The 10,290-nt window shown below is 38.9% G+C and overlaps 1 protein-coding gene across 3 annotated transcripts in view; it reads left to right on the top strand.

The window, feature by feature from the left end:
- The first annotated feature begins 1,160 nt into the window (after positions 1-1,160).
- The window catches only part of LOC112163090 (spermatid perinuclear RNA binding protein), a 75,250-nt gene continuing 66,120 nt past the window's right edge, over positions 1,161-10,290 (top strand). The window contains exon 1 of one of the 3 annotated variants that reach the window (XM_024299238.2): positions 1,161-1,285. The gene's annotated coding sequence lies outside the window, so the exon portion shown is untranslated. Of the gene's footprint in view, positions 1,286-2,069; positions 2,323-10,290 lie in introns of those variants that run through there. The other 2 variants (XM_024299237.2, XM_024299240.2) reach the window with 2 other exon arrangements.

The raw sequence follows: 10,290 nt of genomic DNA, 5'->3' as shown, positions 1-10,290 counted from the left end.
TTTTTGGGCAAAATAATAATAATAAAAAAAAAACGGTCATTTTCAAGGACATACACTATATTCCCAAAACTATAGTTCTTCCATCCAAACGATCAGAATCAGGTGTCCTAATTACTGGCCTGGGCACAGGCATGCAGACTGTTTTTACAAACGTTTGTGAAAGAATGGGCCACTCTCAGGAGTTTAGTGAATTCCAGCGTAGAACTTTCATAGGATGCCACTTGTGCAACAAATCCAGTCGTGAAATTTCCTAAATATTCCACAGTTAACTGTCAGCTCTATCAGAACAACATGGAAAACTTTGGGAACAACAGCAACCAAAGTGGTAGGCCACGTAAACTGACGGAGAGAGGTCATCGGATGCTGAAGTGCAAAGTACAAAGAGGTCTTCGACTTTCTGCAGTCAATTGCTACAGAGCTCCAAACTTCAAGTGACCTTCAGATTAGCCCAAGTACAGTACGCAGATAGCTTCATGGAATGGGTTTCCATGGCCACTGCATCCACGCCACACATCATCAAGTGCAATGCAACATGTTGGATGCTGTGGTGTAAAGCACGCCACCACTTGACTCAGCAGTGGAGACGCCTTCTCTGGAGGTCTGTTAAAAAATACTGAAGCTATGTGGTTTTGAGCCAGATGAGGAAAAAAATTGATCTATTTGTCTGCAAGTGGATTCATCAGAACGGAGCAGAGCTTGGAACTTGTGGGCTGCTGACAAGCACCTACATCCCAAGCGTTTTCCAACAGTTTTTTTTGTTTGCTCCCCATTCACTTGAATAAAGAAATACCCAGGAGGACATCTTTATCTCTTTTTTAAATTCATGCTATAATAACATGCTCAAACTGAATTTTTACTGTCTTTAAATCAAGCTAGAGAAAAAGCAAAAAAAAAAAACAAAACTATATGTTGGAAGGTGCTGTATTAAAAGCAACCAAGATGTTACCTGCATCTGGTTTATCTGCTTCCTTTATTTTTTAAATAAGCATCCAGGAGGATGTTCAAAGTTGATACCTGAAGCTTCTTTTTATTTCACCCATCTATGCTTTAGCTTTGTCAGGAAAAAAGGGGGGCATATAGTTTGGACTCTGAAAAGTCCGGCGTACAGGTGAGAGCGGGCAGCAGCACCTCATGCGGTCCAATAACGAGCACGGAGCATGACCACGTGAGCAAATCCCGTTGCCTCTAAATTCCTGCTCGGTGGAGAGAGCAGCCCGGAGAGTGAACCTCATGGATTCATTGAGTGGGAAGTAACGACGACGGGCTTGACGGGGGCAGATCGCAGGTAAAAGCCATGCAGCTATTTCTCTTATGCACTCCGCAGCTGTGCGGTGCATGCAGCCGTTTCCGGGACAGGATGCGTCTCAGGTTAAATGTGCCATCGTTCGGCGCAGAGAGAGGGGTGAGTGGGGAGGGAGTCTGCGCTCTTCTGCTCTACGGACGGGACAAACAGCATCACCGGCCTGGCCGGTGGCTGAATATGCACCATCTGCGCACCGAACCCCCCTCCCACTCCCTCCCTCCTCCCTCCTTGCGTCTTGCAGGCACATGGCTATTGATAGTTGACAGAAGCCCCGTAATCCCGGGCTGATCTCGTTGACCGGTCACTGCCATTCTCGAAACAAGAATGTCGGTCCAACTTTAATCTGCCTCGAGATCTGCTTTAATTGGCAACGCCCGTTTCAGAACCGACGGCGCGCGCAGGAGAGGCTTTTTGGCGCTGCTTTCAGTCAGGCAAGCTTGAATTATTTATAAGGAGGTCGACGGGAGAATAGTGCTGATGAAGACATCGGCGAATGCTCTTTATTGTGTTTTCCATTTTTGACCAGAAAAAAAGTCAGTTCGAAGGAAAACAACACAATCTGTGGATATTTGATCATTAATAAACGCCATTATTAAATGTATTGACAGCATTCATTCATTTCACGTATAAATATCTAAATATATATATTTTTTACTTTTGTCATTTTTTACTTTTAACAATAATTATATTTAATTGACGTATCCAGGTTTGTTTACGCCACGCCACGTCGCTGTTCCTCAAAAAACATTAAAAATCACCAATTTTTCTTGCAGCTTTACTCCAGCGGAATGAGTCGCTCCTCCGCGCATGCGCCCTGGCACCTGTCATCTCAGGGGTATTCTCTCTCTTTCGCTCCGTTTCTGTCTCGTGCGAGACAGAGACCAGCACGCGGCTGAGGCTTTGAGAGCTCGCGCGCGCTGTCCCGGCTCCCCTGGACGGTTGGCATTTTGTTGGATTTTGTTGTCTATTTCGCTTGGGATTTTTATGTATTTCTATTTGTGGCGGACTACCACACAGTGGTAAGTAAGTGCTTTTAATTCCCGAAATGTGTTTCCTCGCAGCTTTGTATAACTCAAGTGAGAGTAGTTTCACCAGAAGCGTGTTTTTATTCACTTCGTAGCAGCTTGTTTAGACACTTTTCCTCTGCCGTTTGGTCAGAACTGGCCACGGAAATGACCGGAAAAGGGGTTTATGTTGTTTCTTTGATTCGTGGTTTCGCTTTTCTTTGTTGAAAACCAAAAAGAAAAAAAAGAGGAACTCGGCACTTGAAACAATCTTGAACTTTCAAGTGTTTTAATTAAACACTGTGGGGGAATGGTTGACTGGCTACCAGAATAATGGTATATTCTCAGACAAAAAGAGTCAGATGGACCGTATCTCATCTTTTACAGCAGGTGTCTAATGGCACACTTCCGGAGTCGGTTCTTTGTTGGAATAAAAACTGAAAAAATGCCGCATTAAAAGTGCAAAAACTTACTTTAAATCTATTTTATTTTGTTTTTGTAATGTCCTTCCCCCCTCCCGTAGTTAATTTATTTTAAATAAACCAAAAAAGAGTTACTTTTTCATTGTAGTGGATTGAAACAGAGCCATTTCCTCGCGCTGTCTGCCTCTGTTTTGTATGTGGAGTGGATGAAAGAGGAAGAATTGCTGAGCTTCTCCCTATTCCCGCTGAACCAGCTTGTTGGCATACCTTAACCCATGCAATAACTGCAAAATAAATAGCATTTTATCCCTTTTCTTACACTGTACGTTTCATTATCAGCATGCAAAGCCCTTGACACCTGCAACCATGCAAGAACTTCCCAAACATATTGCAGGCTCATAGCTTTCCTCTTGGTATTTCTGAAACCTGGCAACAGTTTGTTTTCTGCTTTGGTTCCCTACCTAATTGAGCTGTTCCCTTTGTGGTTCAGCACTGCTTATTATAGTTTGTGCTGGTTTATCAGGTTCTGGTTCTTGCTGATCTCCAGGTTTGACTAATGGTCTGTTGCCTTTGGGTTATTTTTGTTTCCTGCAGCATGCTTCCTCCCCACCCATTCACGCGTGAGGTGACCCCGAAACCACACCTGCCCTAGTTAGAGAGAAAACTCTTTATTGAAACACACAGCTCCTTCTTCATCCAGTGTTTATGAAGCCAAAACAGACATATTTAGTTGTAGCTTTTAAACAGTAGAGTTTATGTAGAGAGGAAAACATAGAGGTTTTAATCATCCTGAATTTTGCTTTATACTTTTGACTTTTTAAAAAACTCATGCTCTTACAGTAGAGTGTTTTTGGCTAAATCTAAGGCGTCACTATCACAAAGTACACAGGTAACGTTAAAAGAGCTACTTGGTTCAGTTTTTCACAAAGCCACAAAGTTTCAACTGTATGTTTAGCAAAATACACTACAGTATTTTGTTCATTCTTAAAATGTGGCTTTTAAATGTTTACAATAATCAAATTAAGTTTTATATTTTTCAATAAAACGCGTTTTTACTTGGAGCACATACAATTTTCTTTCAAAAATAAAATGTCAAATAAGATCTTCCTTCTGTAGCTGATTTTCTATCATTCAGACTGACGCTCCTCCATGTTTTTTCTTCTTTTATGATTAAAAAATAAACATGAATATCCAGATTTTTAAAATCTATGCATGTTAATGCAATAATATACTCTTAAGAACTTTGAAGGCAGACACTTCAGTGCAACAGAATATAGGGATATGCACTTAACTAAGTAATTATTTATTCAGATTCTTAAGAGTTTTTATTTAAAGCTAAAGAGCCACATTAGAAGGAGAGCTGCATGTGGCTCCGGAGCCTCAGGTTGCCGACCCCTTGGTCAGACAGTGTGTTTTGCACTGGCAGAAAAGGATGAGGATAAGAGGTTGAGCTGGCATGACATCACCATGATTACTAGAGCGCAAAGTTTTTAATTTTCCTTTTCTTTATTTGTTGTATGCTTTTTTCTCATTTTAAAAAAGCAATTATGAGAATTTTTTTTCATCAGTTTGCATAAACAAAAATGGATAAAACAAATTCTAAATGTTTCTGATGTAGTTTTGTAGTTCGGTTTGTGGTGTTTGGATGTTTAGTTTATTCCTGCTGTCAATCAGCTGATTTAAGGAACAAGGAGAATTTGATTTGTTTTCTCTGTGGGGTTTAACAGGAGTTTAATTTCCACAAATGAGATGATGTGTGCCAAGATTAAGGACATTTATGGATAAAATAGAAGCTTTTTGGTAGACATACGGATGCTTGCTGGAAAAATAGACTTTAGTAACGCTATAAGAGTCTTTAAAGGTTTAGCAAAACTCTTTCATCTTTGGATAATGCTCACATGTTTGACTTTTGCTGTCAAAAACAGGTGATAAGTTCCAAAGAACACTAACAGAATGTGCAATATAACAAAGAAAATCCATGTATAATATGGTTTAGGTTCTTTTTTCTTTCTTCAATTCCTTCTGTGTCTGTTTTATGTAAAAGAAAGGGAAACAGTGTCACACTCCTGCTGCCGGTGTCCTTGTTTGCTTTATGTCATGCTCTCAGTTTAAACAGTTTAGAATCTTGCACACTCACTACCTGACACCTTTACTGCACAAGTTCATCTCCCCACTGCTGCTTCTGCAACATTTGACTTTGGAGGTCTGTTGGAGGAACAGGAGTCCTTCTCTGAGTTCTAGGGTTTGAGCTCACAGCAGCTTATTTAGTCCTGTTCGCTGAAGAAATTAAACACTTGTACAATCGGCTGGAGAATTAGTCAAAGCTTTCCTTTTTGGGTGAAATGGGAGCTGGCTGCCAGGGTTTCAGTAAGCACAACAGGGAGTTGGTAGTCCCGCTTGTGTTTTGGTGAAAGGGAGTCTGTGCAAAGCGGCAGACAGCCACAGAGCACATTGCTGTTTTAAATGTTCATCCACACATGATCATAAAAAGATCCATGTGTACGACGGTGACCATATCTAGCTGTGTTGTTTGCCACGCACACATGCAAATACACATGCAAACACGCACTCTCCCCACTGCATTTCATCAGAAACAGGAATGACTTTCATCATTTCCAACGTCTTCCCAACTGGCAAAAGAACAAAGAACGCAAAACACGAATATTAACTCTTGTGTGTGTGTGCGTGTGTGTTAAAGGGAGATGGGAAACATTTATTATTTAGCTTTTTTGCAGAAACTGCATTTTTCCAACAGCAGGCACCGCAGCTGTTCCTGTTTCCTTTCACCTCGGTGTGGAATCCAGGAATGGGTCACAGGGACAGAGAGGCACGACAGGGAGGGAGACAGACAGACAGCAAAAAGCAGAGATGTAGAAAGATGGCCATGTAAGGTTTCCTGTCTCTCACAGCTTGCACAACTCAACAACAAAGAAGAAAAAATATTTATTATTATTACATCATTATTAACTTGGAACAGATGCCCTCAAGGACATGTAAAAGTGATACAACTAATATTTTGTGGTGTTGACAGCCATAAACACAAGAGCTACATTGCTGATGCACTCATCTGAAAGAATAACTGAATGATTTACATCCACCGCACTGTCATTGTCCTGATTATAGCAGTTGCACAGCTTTCTTCAGCGATGTTCAAGTGTTTGATGCAGGAGACAATTTAAAGCAGCTTACTTTGTGATATATTGTTGTTTTGTTGAGATTTAGTTCAGTAATTGCTTCATTAACATTTCAAAATAAAAGAGAGGGGAAACTTCACCTTAAAATGTATTGATAAAATGTATTCCTATGACATCCTAGGGGATTTTTAATTTTTTCGTGTCGAAGTGTCCTTGGGCAAGACACTGAACCCCACATTGCCTCTGGTGGAAGGTTGGCGCCAGTGTTCGGCAGCGGAGCCGCCACCAGTGTGTGAATTGGTGAATGGTATTAAATAAATGCAGCTTCCATAAGATTTAATGTCCAGTTTAGCTCAACAAGATTCAAAAGAACATTGACGAAAATGCTTTTAAGTAAAATTATTCCAACAAAATTAGCTTTTTCTTTTTGTATAATGTATCATGCATTCCTAACTTTTAGTTTTTGTTTGATATTTCTAATTTTCTAATTCAAAATATTGTCCAATTTGACCTGAACAAAGTAGAAATTGGATTAGTTACTACACCAAAACATCACCATACGATCTGTTTCCCAGAGCACCCATCCTTAATATAGTGTACACATGTTGATAGCCCAGTTTTCACCCCCCAGCTCTACTGCCATCGCACACACATAAGTGATAACCCTCCCTTATGCCTTCTTCTCATGCCCAGCTCTGCTCAGTGTGTCAAAAAGAGCTTAGATAAGGGAAACCATAGCTTACTCTTATTCAGGCTTCCAGGAAAGTGGAGCTATTTATTCATTCCAGGCAAACCCTGTTTGGACTACAGATGGAAAGTTGCCAGTTGGAATCCCAGTATGGTTCAGCAACTGTAGTTGATTGTCAAAGTGCTTTTTTCCCCCAAAGGTATTAATTCACCAAAGTTGACGGTGTAAGACGAATTAAAGTGTAACGGCAAAATGGATTGTGGCGCTTCAGTACCTTCTTGTATTTGTAATGATTTTGTTTACCATTCAAAGTGAAGAACTTTAAAATGCTATTGTAATATAATGGCATACATTTAAGTGAAATACTTTTGACAATTGTTGCTCTTTTTTGGGTTTAACCTCATGTCAAAAAAGTGAGGAGTATTTTGCAGATTTTTAAAATAATGTGCTGTATGCGAACACAACCAGGTGGAAAATAGAAAACAAGCAAATATTGCCAGTTTTGGTTGTTTGTATTGACTCTTGACAGTCCTTGGTTTAGGTCAGGCAGGTCTTGATAGGGAACCTGCAGACCACCTGTTTTCTGCCTGACAGCTGGAGGTGGACTGCATGAGACAGATACGGCAAAGTAGGAAGACATTCACCTTCCTTTTGCTCAACGGGCTGGTGTTTTAAAGACCATTTAAAGTCCAAATGCTGTTTATTTTTTATCAAGTTCAATCTGTATTAACCAAAGAGAAAATAGTACACCTTTTTAACTGTGTTGCCTTGGGATCTCAATTAAAAATGCCAGAAAGTTTTTCAATAGGGACAAAAAAACGAAACATGCTGTATTTATTACAAATGGCAAAGCAAGATCACAACGACAAAGCAAAAATGCAGCACCAATCAGTACAAATCACAGAATAAAATGCTTACATTTAGCGGTTATGGTTTTGGAAATGAGAAAAGTTGTACTTAGTTGTACATTAGTTTTGTAAGTTTCCTTTTCTCTGAAAAATTGCCGTGTGAGTAATGGGACATTTTTTTAATTCTTTCCTCTCAAACTGTGCTTTTGGGATTTTTATTTTTAACATATAAGCTGGCCCGATACACAGAACAAGAAAAAAATAAATTCTTGTCCAATTTTTCTGCGTCCAACAGCCAATGAAGACACCTGCATGATTCAAGATTCCCAGATGCATAATTTGTCATTGACAAAATGAAATTTATTATTGCAATACATAAGACGTTTAGCCTGGGTAAAAAAGAGTTTTTTAGAAAAATCTGTTTGCCATCAGCAACAGATTGGATTGCCATGTATTATGGATTTGGAGATGCTACAGTGAAGTATACCCTAATGCTCCTGTTATTTGCTCCACAGCTATTGAGCTGTATCCAACCGTGGTAGTTGTTCTTGCTGAGGGGATTAGGTTAAAAAGCTGAGGATGCAGTCGAGCAGCAGACTTTTCTGACACAGTCACACGGTAGAGAGCAGGCGTCTGGAACTTGCTATTAAATATTTATTTTGACGTTTTATATTGAAATATATTTTCATTTTAAGATCTTCTCGGTAGTTTTTACATCTGCATTTTCACGTACAGCCAGCCAGCTGCTCATGCTCACATTTAATTTTAGGCTATTTTTTAAATAATAAATAAATATGAGCAACTAAAGAATACGTTACTATGAAAATAAATGAGTACAGACAGGATATTTACATGTATAATCAGAACTAATTATTTAACAAAATGTATTTTTCTCATAAAAAGAAAAAGTTTACAACCTTTTTTTCGGAGTAAAATTCCCAATCCTACCTCTATACGAAGCAGTTAAAACAGACTAATGGCAAATCTTAAATTATACAAAGTTGTTATATGGAGTATCTCTGTGCACTTCGGTTTGCTCCCACTGTCCAAAGACGTGCCTCATAGATTCATTGATTATTCTAAATTGTCCCTTAAGTAAGACTTTGACCAGAAATGGGCATATCCCGCCATGGTTAATATGCTGAATAAATGAAATGAAAGTGTGAATGTGAGAGGTTTGTATCTGTGTGGCCCTGAAGCAAACTGGCAACCTGTCTCTTGTCTACGCTTGATAGTTGTTGGGTAGACTCCAACAACCTCCTGACCCTTAACTAAATAATTAAAAAAAGGATGTAACATAAACAAAGTTTTTATGCAAGTACAGCTTTTGTTAGAGTTTTACTCTAAATGCCCACTGTTATAGCTCATATTAAAGATCTCTGATTCTGGTGGGCAATTCACTGCAGAACTGGCAAACCAGACAACAAGTAAGGTTAAATGTGCATAAAAAGGGATCTATTGGTTATTGCCCCACCAGTAAGTATGTCTGCAAACTATCACCAGGAAATTGTATTTAACTAAGATTAAATGAACACACATTGAAATTGAAAATTTTTGCCATACATGTTGCCATACATGTTAGATGACATCCATGCAGCACAAACATTGCAAGATTATGGCATTACTGCAACATTTATACCGCAAAAAAGCAAAAATTTTCATTTTTTATGTCATTTCATTTTGTCTCCAGTTAGTCTCTATAGTAATTGTAAAGATTATTCCACGTTCATCACACTATCTGATGAGTCAGAAAATAATTCAAGACTGGTTAAAAAAACCCGCTGTGACTCTTGAACTTGTTCAAAATAAGTAATTAATAAAGCACAATGATTTGTGGTCAGATAAACTCCTGCACACATTCTAAATCACTTAGAGGCTTTTATAATTGCTGTTTGCAAGTTCTTGCAACCTGTTGCAGCCCAGCAAGATGCACACTCTTACAAAGCTGAGTCATCTTCTGTCATAATGTTTAGACATTTAAAAAAACCTTTTTTACACTGAAATTATATTTATTGTCTTCTATGTTCCTGAGGTTAAATGATAATCTTTCCAATCTAAGTGCTTCAGCTTCAACTCTGACAAGATGAATCATGCTGTGCTGACATTCAAAAAGCATTTTTGTTTTACGGGAACAGGAATAAAGGGTAGGAAATTGAGTTGTAGTATACAATTATCTTAAAAAAACAAAAATCCTTCTGCCATTTGGGGAGTTCATTGTAGATTCCAGCTGGGGGGCATAGCCATCCACAACACAGAACAGTGACCAGAAAAAGATGCAGATTGCAAAACAGAACCATCACATAAACCGGAAGACTTATTAGGATCTAGATGAACAATTATGAACATTTATTAAGAAGTTGGGAAGTTAAAAAACTTTTCTTTCAAACATATTGTTTTCTAAACATGAGGGGTTTCTTAATTAACCAAGAAAAAAATATTTAAGGCTAAAAAGTTGAAGGGCGTGCTATATATTTAGCCTGTCAAAGAACTGAGTGTAACTTACAATCTTTATTTCCATAATTGATTTAAAAGTCCAGTTTTCATTGAACTATTATACAGTCTGGCTGAACATGTCTATTAGGGATGGAGAGAGAAAAGAAGCCAAGGCTCTGTAAATGAACATGGGGTCCAAAGCTAACATGATGAAGGTGATATCTTCTTCTTTGTGGAGCTGGTTAATAATTGCTGCACGTTTTACTCTGATTTATCTTTCCTTAAGCTCTTAGAAATGTAGCTACAGAGGAGAAGTTCGGTATTAGATAATTACATGATTGCAAAGCAACCATAGCAACCAAAGCATTGCACCCCAGGTGCAACACGCTCAGGACCAGCTGCAGTTTGCCTACCAGCAAGGAGTCGGTGTGGAGGACGCTGTCCTGTATATGCTACAC

This window comes from Oryzias melastigma, linkage group LG12 (assembly GCF_002922805.2).
Source record: "Oryzias melastigma strain HK-1 linkage group LG12, ASM292280v2, whole genome shotgun sequence".
Taxonomy (NCBI): Eukaryota; Metazoa; Chordata; class Actinopteri; order Beloniformes; family Adrianichthyidae; genus Oryzias; species Oryzias melastigma.
The sequence above is the reverse complement of the archived record's forward strand: the minus strand, read 5'-3'. Positions and strand labels throughout refer to the sequence as shown.